Here is a 10,033-nt window from a genome sequence, read left to right on the forward strand (position 1 = left end):
ACCACACCGACCAAATGAAATCTACAAGCTATACAGACTCTGACGATGAGGAGAAGGCTTAGTACTCTCTAGGAGTCCCCTTCCCTAGACTTGGGATAATACTACCAGTAAGCCAAAACTATATTCCTCTTTCATTTCTCATGGAGCCAGTGGTAGACCCACATATATGATTTCTTTGCCTGCAGTGTTTTTTTTTTTTTTTTTTCCAAGCGCTGCCCTGTTTGAGGACTTGGAAATGGTAAGCACCATCAGAGGAAGGTCAGCATATGAATTCTGTGTAACTCTGCTCTGACAGCATATAGCACAATCCTATCAAGTAGTGGAAGCCTTTCGAGAAAGATTAATAAACCTCTAGGATCAAAAGGAAGCAACCCGAGGGCCACATGGCTATAAATCAAGTCTGAAACCATAGCCCAGTATGGAAGTTCAGCCTTGGATCTTATGTCAAACAGCATTAGCATCCAAAAGAAAAACAAAACTGAAATGGCATGGTGGCGGGGATATATAAGTCATGTAGAAAAATCCCAGGGCAAAGATATCTAGGAAAGACACATATCCACAAAGCTTTCACCAAGAATCCCTCTTCTGTGTTCTACAACATTATATATTGTTGTGATTTGCCTTGGAGTTCTCTCTGACTTTGTAAAATAAAGGCAAGAACTCGAGATTTGGGCAGAGGGAGGAGTCGGGAGTGAGAGGGGAGGAGTCAGGAGAGGGGAGAAGTCAGGAGGGGAGGAGTCAGGAGGGGGAGGAGTCAGAGGAGGAGAAAGGAAAGAAGCGAGGAGAGAGTTGTCATGGGAGAAAGAGAAGCTGGAGACCTGGCAAATAAAAGGTGCAAGGGATGAGGGATTTGGGAGCTAGGAATAGGACAGTGTAGGGTGGATCTGCCCAATCTAGACGCTAGATTGTTTTATATTAATTGAGTTGCGTTTTCATTGTACTGGCCGATTCGCGTTGGAGAGGAAACTGCCACAAACTGCAACAAAATGGCGCCCAACGTATCCATTAGAACTCAACTAACCTGAGATAAAAGTTTACTTCCCTCTCACCCCCAGAATAGGGATCTGATAGAGATCTAGGCAGGAGTACTGGTGGATTGGGAGGTGACTGGGTCTGAGGGGTCTACGGAGAACTGCAGAGAGGCTCCCTTCCCTAACCCCAGACAGAGAGCTAAAGCCGAGGGCATCATCTAGAATCGAGGAAAGGGATAGGAGAACCTAGAGCACAACTGCCTGTGAGGGAGTTTTCTGGCCGGCACATTGAACAGGATTCCTGAGATCACCACACGACCAAGCAAAGCCGGAGACAACCCAAAGAGGCCCCTCTCTGGGAACAAAGAATCGAGAGGACTGCACATGTTCTGAGGTGGAGGGAGAAAAAGGTATAAAGGGCTTCGGATCAGGTACTACTTTGATGTAAGAGAGATATATAACCTTTTGATACTTAAAGATGAGAAACACAATGAATATTTTTGGGCCTTATGGGATGATAATTTGAATGGTCTGATGGTTGTGAATTTTGAGGAAATACACACTTTATCATTTACCAGTATTGCAATATTCATTCTTCTGTTTTACTATGTCTTCTCAAAAGACAGGGACCTAAATAGCAAATTTCTAGCCTTAGAAAAGAAATTACAAGTAATGCTAGAACAGAAATTTCTGAAATTTATACATGACTCTGAACAACAGAAAGATAAGCTTAAGTCTTGGCAACAGGAGCTAGAAGAGGCACTAGAAAAAAGATTTTGACAACTCGTAGATCAAATTGAACATCAGGGAGATAGAGATAGAATCTGGAAGCAAAGTCTAGAGGATAACTTACTAAAACTAGCAAATCAAAATAAGGCAGAGGCTGCAATATCAGAATTACAGCATAAAGAGAAGCTAAGATTATGGAAGCAGGGCTTAGAACAGAAGATACAAGTAATTATGGAACAACATGAACAACAGAAAGAGAAAATTAAGTCTTGGCAATGTAGCCTAGAAGGAACAATTGAATTGAAGACACAGGAAATTATAGATCAGAATAAGAGACAGAAAGATGAAAATGAAGGTGGTAGACAGGAACTAGAAAGCATGTTAGAACAGAACATACAACAGCTCACAGGTCATACTGAACAGCAGAGAGAAAGTAATGAGGTTTGGAAGCAAGACTTGGAGAATAACTTTTTAAAATTAATCAATCAAAAGATAATGGATAGCAGATTATTAGAAGTACAATATAAAGAAAAATTCAAAGTGTGGAAGCAAAGCCTTGAACAGAGAATTCAGGAACTCAAGGAACACGGGGAAAGACAGAAGGAGAGATATGAAGCATGGGTACAGACTTTAAGAGAGGAATTTAAAATTACAACTAAAGAAAAAACTCAGGTAGAGAAAGAAGATAAAATTAGGGAAAGCCATCCTAAGGTTATTAGGAAACAAACTTTAGTCTATCCAGTTAGTGTACAACAAAGGCCTCCAGACGATGATCATCCACAGGGTTATGAAGAATTTGAATGGCAACCCATGGATGTGTTAGAATTGAGGAAATTTAAGGAAAGCGTAACTAATTTTGGAATGCATTCACCATTTGTAAAACAAAGATATGGTAAGAACAATTCTAGAACCTGCTGAAAATTTACAATGGATTTCGTGGTGGAGAGAAGAAGTGAGGGAGATAGCACGACAAAATAGAGCTAGGGGCAGAGAGATTTCCACAGATCAACTGCTTGGTGAAGGCTGCTTTGCTGAAGTAGAGGTGCAGGCTGTATATGATGAAGAAACTCTGGCATGGTGTCGATTGTCAGCCTTAAAGGCCTGGGACAAAGTCCCAGAATCAGGGAAAAGACTTGAAACATTCACTCAAGTCATACAAGGTCCTAAAGAAACCTTCCCTGACTTTTTACAAAGGCTTACCTCAGCTGTGGAAAGGAGTGTATCAGATTCAATGGCAAGAAAGGCGATAATTGAGTCTTTAGCCTTTGAAAATGCAAATACCAAATGCAGGGAAGTAATCAGACCACTGAAGGCGAGGTTTGCACCAATAGATGAGTGGATGAGATATACAGCTATTGTTGGATCTTGTTCTCCTGATACGACTGTGATAGGAGAAGCTGCCACTGGGCAGCTAGAGATGACCCAAGATTTCAAATGTTTTAATTGTGGTGAGCAGGGTCATCTCAGATATTACTGCAAGAAAAACCAAAGGAATACCAAAAGGGGGACTATGCCTCCTGGAATGTGTCAAAGATGTGGCAGAGGTAGACATTTGACTAAGGAATGTAAAGCAATAACAGACAGATGGGGCCACATACTCCCAAAAAACTCCCAGGGGGGGCTCCCGCAGGGCCCAATGCCCGGCAGGGAGAGTTCTCTTCCTCAGAACAATTAAACGGCACGACTTCAAAAATAGATGTTCTGGGACCAGAGGAGGCTGAGGGAAGTCCTATGGACAATTCCAAAAGCCTCAAAGGGAGCAAAAACGAATATTTTGGCAAACATCTATAGAGGACCAAAGGCCAAAATAAAAATACTGGTAAACAATATTGAAATTGAAGGAATGGTTGACACTGGAGCAGATGTTACCATCATCTCTCCAAAATCTTGGCCCACTAGTTGGCCACTTCAAGGAATGGATATGCAGTTTCAAGGTGTTGGCACTTTATCCCACATGAAACAAAGCACCAGGTGTCTTAAATGTATAGGACCAGAAGGTCAGGTAGGAAAATTAAGGCCATACGTGGCTGATATAGCCATTAACTTATGGGGAAGAGATCTACTACAGCAGTGGAAAACTCAAATTAATATCCCCTCAGTTTCAGGGTCTGACCCCGAAATTCATCAGGCTCCTAATAAAAACTTTAAATCAGTCAGGGAATGTTATCAAGGACAGTCAGAGACTGTCCAAGCTGTCCATAAGCAAGATACAGCAGAGGCTGACAATTTAGTGGTACCCCAAGGAGCCACTGCTGTTAAGACAACAACAGCCTTGCCACTAAGGTGGCTGACTGACCAACCCATCTGGATTGATCAGTGGTCTATGACAAAAGAAAAACTACAGGCATTAGAAGAGCTAGTCCAGGAGCAGCTGGAGGCTCAGCATATAGAGGAGTCCACCAGCCCTTGGAATTCTCCAGTATTTATCATTAAAAAAAGGTCTGGCAAATGGAGGGTGTTGACAGATCTCAGAGCAATTAATAAGATTATTCAGCCGATGGGTTCCCAGCAGCCTGGGATCCCACTGCCTTCTTTGTTGCCTAAGGAGTGGCCTGTTATAGTGATTGACTTAAAAGATTGTTTTTTCACTATTCCTCTACATGAAGGCGATAAGGAAAGGTTTGCCTTTTCAGTGCCTACCCTCAATAGAGGTCGCTCCATAAAAAGATATCAATGGAAAGTCCTGCCACAAGGAATGTTGAATAGCCCTACCTTGTGTCAATATTTTGTACAGCAGCCATTGGAGATGATTCGCAAACAATTTCCCCAATCTATTATTTATCATTACATGGATGACATTTTATTGTCTGATTCAGATATAAATATCCTGGAAAGAATGTTTGATGAAGTGAAAAAAACCTTACCTTGCTGGGGATTATGAGTCGCCCCGGAGAAAATACAAAGAGGGGATTCTATTAATTATCTAGGGTATAAAATAAGTCTACAAAAGATTAGGCCACAAAGGGTGCAAATCAAAAGAAATCAATTAAGGACACTTAATGATTTTCAGAAACTACTGGGAGATATTAACTGGTTGAGGCCTGTGATTGGCTTGACCACTCAAGAGTTGAACAATTTATTTCAAAAGTTACAAGGCGATAAAGATTTAAATAGCCCAAGGAAACTATCAGCTAATGCTGAGAAAGAGCTAGCTTTGGTAGAAAGGAAATTGCAGGACACACATCTAGATCGTATTGATCCAAAGATGGCCTGCATATTAGTCATCTTACCCTCTACTCATCCCCCTACAGGAATTCTCATGCAGAGGGAAGATTATATCTTAGAATGGATATTTTAGCACATAAACAGAGTAAGAAACTGAAAACCTACATTGAGAAGGTCTCTAAATTGATACTTAAAGGAAAATTGAGACTTCGACAATTAGTTGGAATGGATCCGACTGAAATTGTGGTACCTTTTACTAATGCAGAAATTGCCTCTTTGTAGGTACAAAATGAACATTGGCAAAGAGCATGCAGTAACTTCTTAGGAGAGATTAACAACAGATGCCCTAAAAGCAAGCGACTTCAGTTCATAAAACGAACTAACTGGATCCTCCCTCATATAATAAAGGGAACTCCAATATCAGGAGCCCCTACATTTTACACTGATGCCAGTAAGTCAGGAGAGGCAGGATATAAATCAGAAAATGTTCATTTATTTACTTTATTTCATCGAGCATACGGTGGAAGCCGGAAAATGAACAGGGAAACTAGGCCAACTGAGAGCTCCTTTCATTTTGTTTCAAAAAGGAAGAGCCAAAGAAGCAACACTCCCTGGTTTTCATGAAAGGAACAGAATGGGAAAAGTTGAAACATCGGCTGGCCACTTAATACTTTGGCTTTTAATAAAAGGTCCAACAAATCTACCTCCTATTTGGTAAAAAAGAGAATAAAAAACCACAAAAACGTTCTGTCAGCCAACTTCCCTTTAAACCTCTGTTAAACAGAAAGACGGTTTTTTTTAAAACATCATTTTAAATATTTAAATATGTATTTGTGTGTGTGTGTGTGTGTGTCTGTCTGTCTGTCTGTCAGTGTCTTCTGTATGGAGAGGATGTGCTATAACACTCGAGATGGGGTGTTCCGGGGCCCACGGGTGATGCCGCACCGCCGCCCCAGTCAACCTCCCCGCAGGGCCTTCCCAGCGGTCCCGTAGCTGGTTTCTGCGCACCGCCATGGTGGAAGTGCGCCCGGCGGAGGCAAGTAGCTGACCCGGGGGCGGGGGTGGATGGTGGGGGTGGGGATGGAGGGTTGGGGCGGTCACCCACCAACCCCAATCCCGGCCCAACCCACGCGCCCCCACCACATCCCGCGCCCTCTGCCTGAACGCGCGCCGACCCCCTTGTTAGGAGGAGCGGGGACGGAGACAGCGGGACGCGTGGAGGGGGGAGAAAAAACACGCAGGTGGAGCGGTCGGTAGGAACGGGGAGCTGGAAAGATCCGCTGGGATCACCGGCACAGCCTAACACGTGCCACCGGGTTGAATCCTCCCAGTGGACTGCGCTGACCCCACCCGTTTACCTCTTAATGGTTTCACACCCTCTTTAACTCTCTCTTCAAAGTTCTTTTCAACTTTTCCTTACTGTACTTGTTGGCTATCGGTCTCGTGCCGGTATTTAGCCTTAGATGGAGTTTACCACCGGCTTTGGGCTGCATTCCCAAGCAACCTGACTCCGGGAAGACTTGGGCCCGGCGCTCCGGGGGGCTGCTACCGGCCTCACACCGTCCACGGGCTGGGCCTAGATCAGAAGGACATGGGCCCCCCACGAGCGGCGCCGGGGAGTGGGTCTTCTGTACGCCACATTTCCGGAGCCACGGCATGCAGAGGGCATTCGGCGCGGGGCTCTTTCACTAGCCGTTACTGAGGGAATCCTGGTTAGTTTCTTTTCCTCCGCTGACTAATATGCTTAAATTCAGCGGGTCGCCACGTCTGATCTGAGGTCTCCATAGAGAGGGGAAGGAGGAAAAGAAGGCGTGGGTGGCCGCGGGCGGACGGGTGGAGAGGAGAGCAAGAGGGCGCCAAGGTCCCAGGCCGGGGCCTGCCACCTCTCTACCCCGGCCAGCTCCCACATCCCGGGGACAAGTTGCATAAGCGCACGGACGCTGCGGCATCCCGCCGGCTGGCAACCGAGCAGTCTGCCCCCGGCAGAGGGAGGGGGGAGGAGAGGTACCTGAGACCGGCCCCGGCGGGTGCGGTAAGCCCCTCCACCCCCATCTGACCCTCCCAGGTCGCTCTCTCTGTGAGCACTGGTGGGTGCATGGCGGCGATGGATGCACTGAGCCAGTGGGCGGGGCCCGCCTCCCACCAGACCAGAGGCTCGGTGACCGATCACGGCGACAGGGCCCGTCTCGCGCCCAGGCACCCGACCAGCCCACGCCAACACGTCCCCACTGTGGGGGAGAGCGGGCGAGAATGGGAGCGGGAGCGGCTGAGCGAGCAGGAAGGAGCCACGAAGAGGGTGGCCGGCGAGCGGCACTGGTGGACGGGGAGGACAAGGCCCTCGCAGACCCACCGGGCGTGGAGGACCGCCAGACGCAACCCAGATCTGAACTTCGGGAGACGGATGGCCGAGGGGAGAGGCCCTGCGAGCAGAGTCCCAGCGGCGCAACGCGCCCCCCCCCCCAGGCAGCAAAACCGCAGGGGGGGGGGCGGCAATTGATCCTCAAGCAACTCCCAGAAAGGTGTAGCCCCAGGAGGAACTCAGGGCCGCAAGTGCGTTCAAAGTGTCCATGATCAATGTGTCCTGCAATTCACATAAATTCTCGCAGCTAGCTGCGTTCTTCATCAACACACGAGCCAAGTGATCTACCACTAAGAGTCGTATCGGTATCTGGGGTGTGAGCGAACTCATATGGGTGCTAACAACGGCACCAGCTCACCCGTCCGCCCCTGCTGCATGGGAAGAGAGGGGACAAGGCGAGGCAGCTCCACCTCAGGCCAGCCAGCGGGAAACTAAAGGATACATGTGAAATGAAAAAAAAAGACAGGGTCGGCAACGGAAAGGCAGGACACATGGGACATGGGACGCCGCCAACCCAGCACCCGGCAGCGGCCGGCCAATGGGCGGGCAAGTCGGGCGCTTGGGCTGGGACCCCACGGGCGCCCAGAGGGGGCTCCAGACACGGACCCCCGACCGCCACCTCTGGAAGCGCAGGCAGCCGGAGGGGGCCCGCTGAGTCTGAGGGAGCACCAGGTGGGGGGAAGAACTGGGAAGCCCTCCCACGGACGACCTACGGACTGTAGGGCGACCCCCCCCCCCCGGGTTTTAAACCTCCACGCTGGAACAGGTCAGGTAGGTACCGGACAAGAGCGGGGCGGCCACGCGAGGCCCAGAAGGCGGGGTGGGTGCGTGAGCCCACCCGCGGCACAGGCACCCTCCGCACGCGACAGAGCCACCCCAGCACCGTCAGAGCGGGAGAGCTGTGGCGGAGGGGCAGCAGGTGCCATGAGGAGAGCGAGCGCGTCCCGGCCACCGCCCGGGAAGAGATCATGTACCGCCCCCGGTGCACACGAGATGAGATTACGGAGCCGGTCCAGAGAGAGGCAGAATGACCTCAGTACTCCGAGGGCCGTGGCTGGCTGGCGGGCAAGGGAGGTGCAGGCGGTGGCGGTGGAGGCAGCAGTGGCAGAGGCGGAGGCGGAGGCAGGCGCACGGAGGCGAGGACGGAAGCAGAGGAGGGAGGGAGAGAGAGAGAACAGAGGAGGTCCCTGGACAGACCAGACCCGACACCCCCACCGCACTGCTCTGTAACGTCCCCTGCCTTTCCCGAAACGCTCACTTGGCCGACCGGCCGCAGCGCGCGCCAAGAAGGCGACTGGGACCCGGGGACGCGCCTCCTGGTGAGAGGAGGGACTCACATGGGCCTGAGAAAGGACCGGACACCCCCTCGGCCTTCTCCGTTAATGATCCTTCCGCCGGTTCACGGAAACCTCGTTACGACTTTTACTTCCTCTAGATAGTCAAGTTCGACCGTCTTCTCAGCGCTCCGCCATGGCCGTGGGCCTACCCTGGCGGGGCCGATCCTAGGGCCTCACTAAACCATCCAATCGGCAGTAGGGAAGGGCGGTGTGTACAAAGGGCAGGGACTTAACCAACGCAAGCTTATGACCCGCACTTACTGGGAATTCCTCGTTCATTGGGAATAATTGCAATCCCTGATCTCCATCACAAATGAGGTACAATGGGTTACCCACGCCTGCCGGCATAGGGTAGGCACACGCTGAGCCAGTCAGTGTGGCACGCGTGCAGCCCCAGACATCTAAGGGCATCACAGACCTGTTATTGCTCCATCTTGGGTGGCTGAATGCCACTTGTCCCTCTAAGGAGTTGGGGGACACAGAGTGCTCGGGGGTAGTGTAACTAGTTAGCATGCCAGCGTCTCGTTCGTTATCGGAATTAACCAAATATATCGCTCCACCAACTAAGAACGGCCATGCACCACCACCCAGGGAATCGAGAAAGAGCTATCAGTCAATCCTGTCTGTGTCTGGGCTGGGTGAGGTTTCCCGTCTTGAGTCAAATTAAGCTGCGGGCTCCACTCCTGGTGGTGCCCTTCCATCAATTCCGTTAAGTTTCAGCTTTGCAACCATACTCCCCTGGAACCCTAAGACTTTGGTTTCCCGGAAGCTGCTTGACTATCATGGGAATAACGCCTCCACATCGCCAGCCTGCTTCTGTTTAGTTATGTACACCCATTTGTTTTTCTTTTTCTTTCTCTATTTCTCTTTCTTTTTCTCTCATTGGGGGAGGGGATTTTTTAAATTCACATTTTAAATATTATCCCCTTTCCTGATTTGCCCTCTAGAAACCAGCTATTATTTCCCCTCATGCCTCCTGTTCTATGAGGGCAGTTCCTCACTCACCCACTCACTCCTTCCAACCTGCCCATTCTGACAGTTCCCTACACTGGGGCATCAAGCCTTGACAGGACCAAGGGCATTTGCTCCCATTGGTGCCTGAAAAGGATATCCTCTGCTTCATATGCAGATGGAGCCATAGGCTCATCCTTGTGTATTCTTGGGATGGTTGTTTAGTCCATGGAAGATCGAGGGCAGGGGTTTGGTTGGTTGATATTGTTCTTCTTATGGGGTGACAAACCCCTTCAACTACTTCAGTTCTTTCTCTAACTTCTCTTTTTGGAACATTGTTCTCAGTTCAATGCTTGACTGCAAGCATTCTCTCTCCCTTCTTCCCTCCCTCTCTTCTTCCCTCCCTCCCCACACTGCTCTATGTTTCTATGTTTGTGTGTTTGTGTGTCTCTGTGTATTTGTGTGTCTGTCTGTCTGTCTGTGTGCCTGTCTGTATGTCTTTCTAAGTGAATGTCACTTTT

At 49.1% G+C, this 10,033-nt stretch overlaps 1 protein-coding gene, 1 non-coding gene and 1 pseudogene across 2 annotated transcripts in view; all 3 read right to left on the reverse strand.

Moving 5' to 3' along the window:
• The window catches only part of Spetex2l3 (Spetex-2 protein like 3), a 79,822-nt gene extending 71,492 nt beyond the window's left edge, over window positions 1-8,330 (reverse strand). The window contains exon 1 of the mRNA XM_087579581.1: window positions 8,004-8,330. The gene's annotated coding sequence lies outside the window, so the exon portion shown is untranslated. The remainder of the gene's footprint in view (window positions 1-8,003) is intronic.
• On the reverse strand, window positions 7,371-7,523 carry LOC134481425 (5.8S ribosomal RNA). The gene has a single exon (XR_015634984.1). It is a non-coding gene; the product is annotated as a 5.8S ribosomal RNA (ribosomal RNA).
• A 274-nt stretch (window positions 8,331-8,604) lies between the features above and the next one.
• Window positions 8,605-9,518, reverse strand: LOC148001923 (18S ribosomal RNA; annotated as a pseudogene; the record flags this gene model as incomplete).
• Window positions 9,519-10,033: the final 515 nt, after the last annotated feature.

The sequence above is a fragment of the Rattus norvegicus genome, chromosome 12 (genome assembly GCF_021556685.1).
Source record: "Rattus norvegicus strain SHRSP/BbbUtx chromosome 12, alternate assembly SHRSP_T2T, whole genome shotgun sequence".
Classification (NCBI taxonomy): Eukaryota; Metazoa; Chordata; class Mammalia; order Rodentia; family Muridae; genus Rattus; species Rattus norvegicus.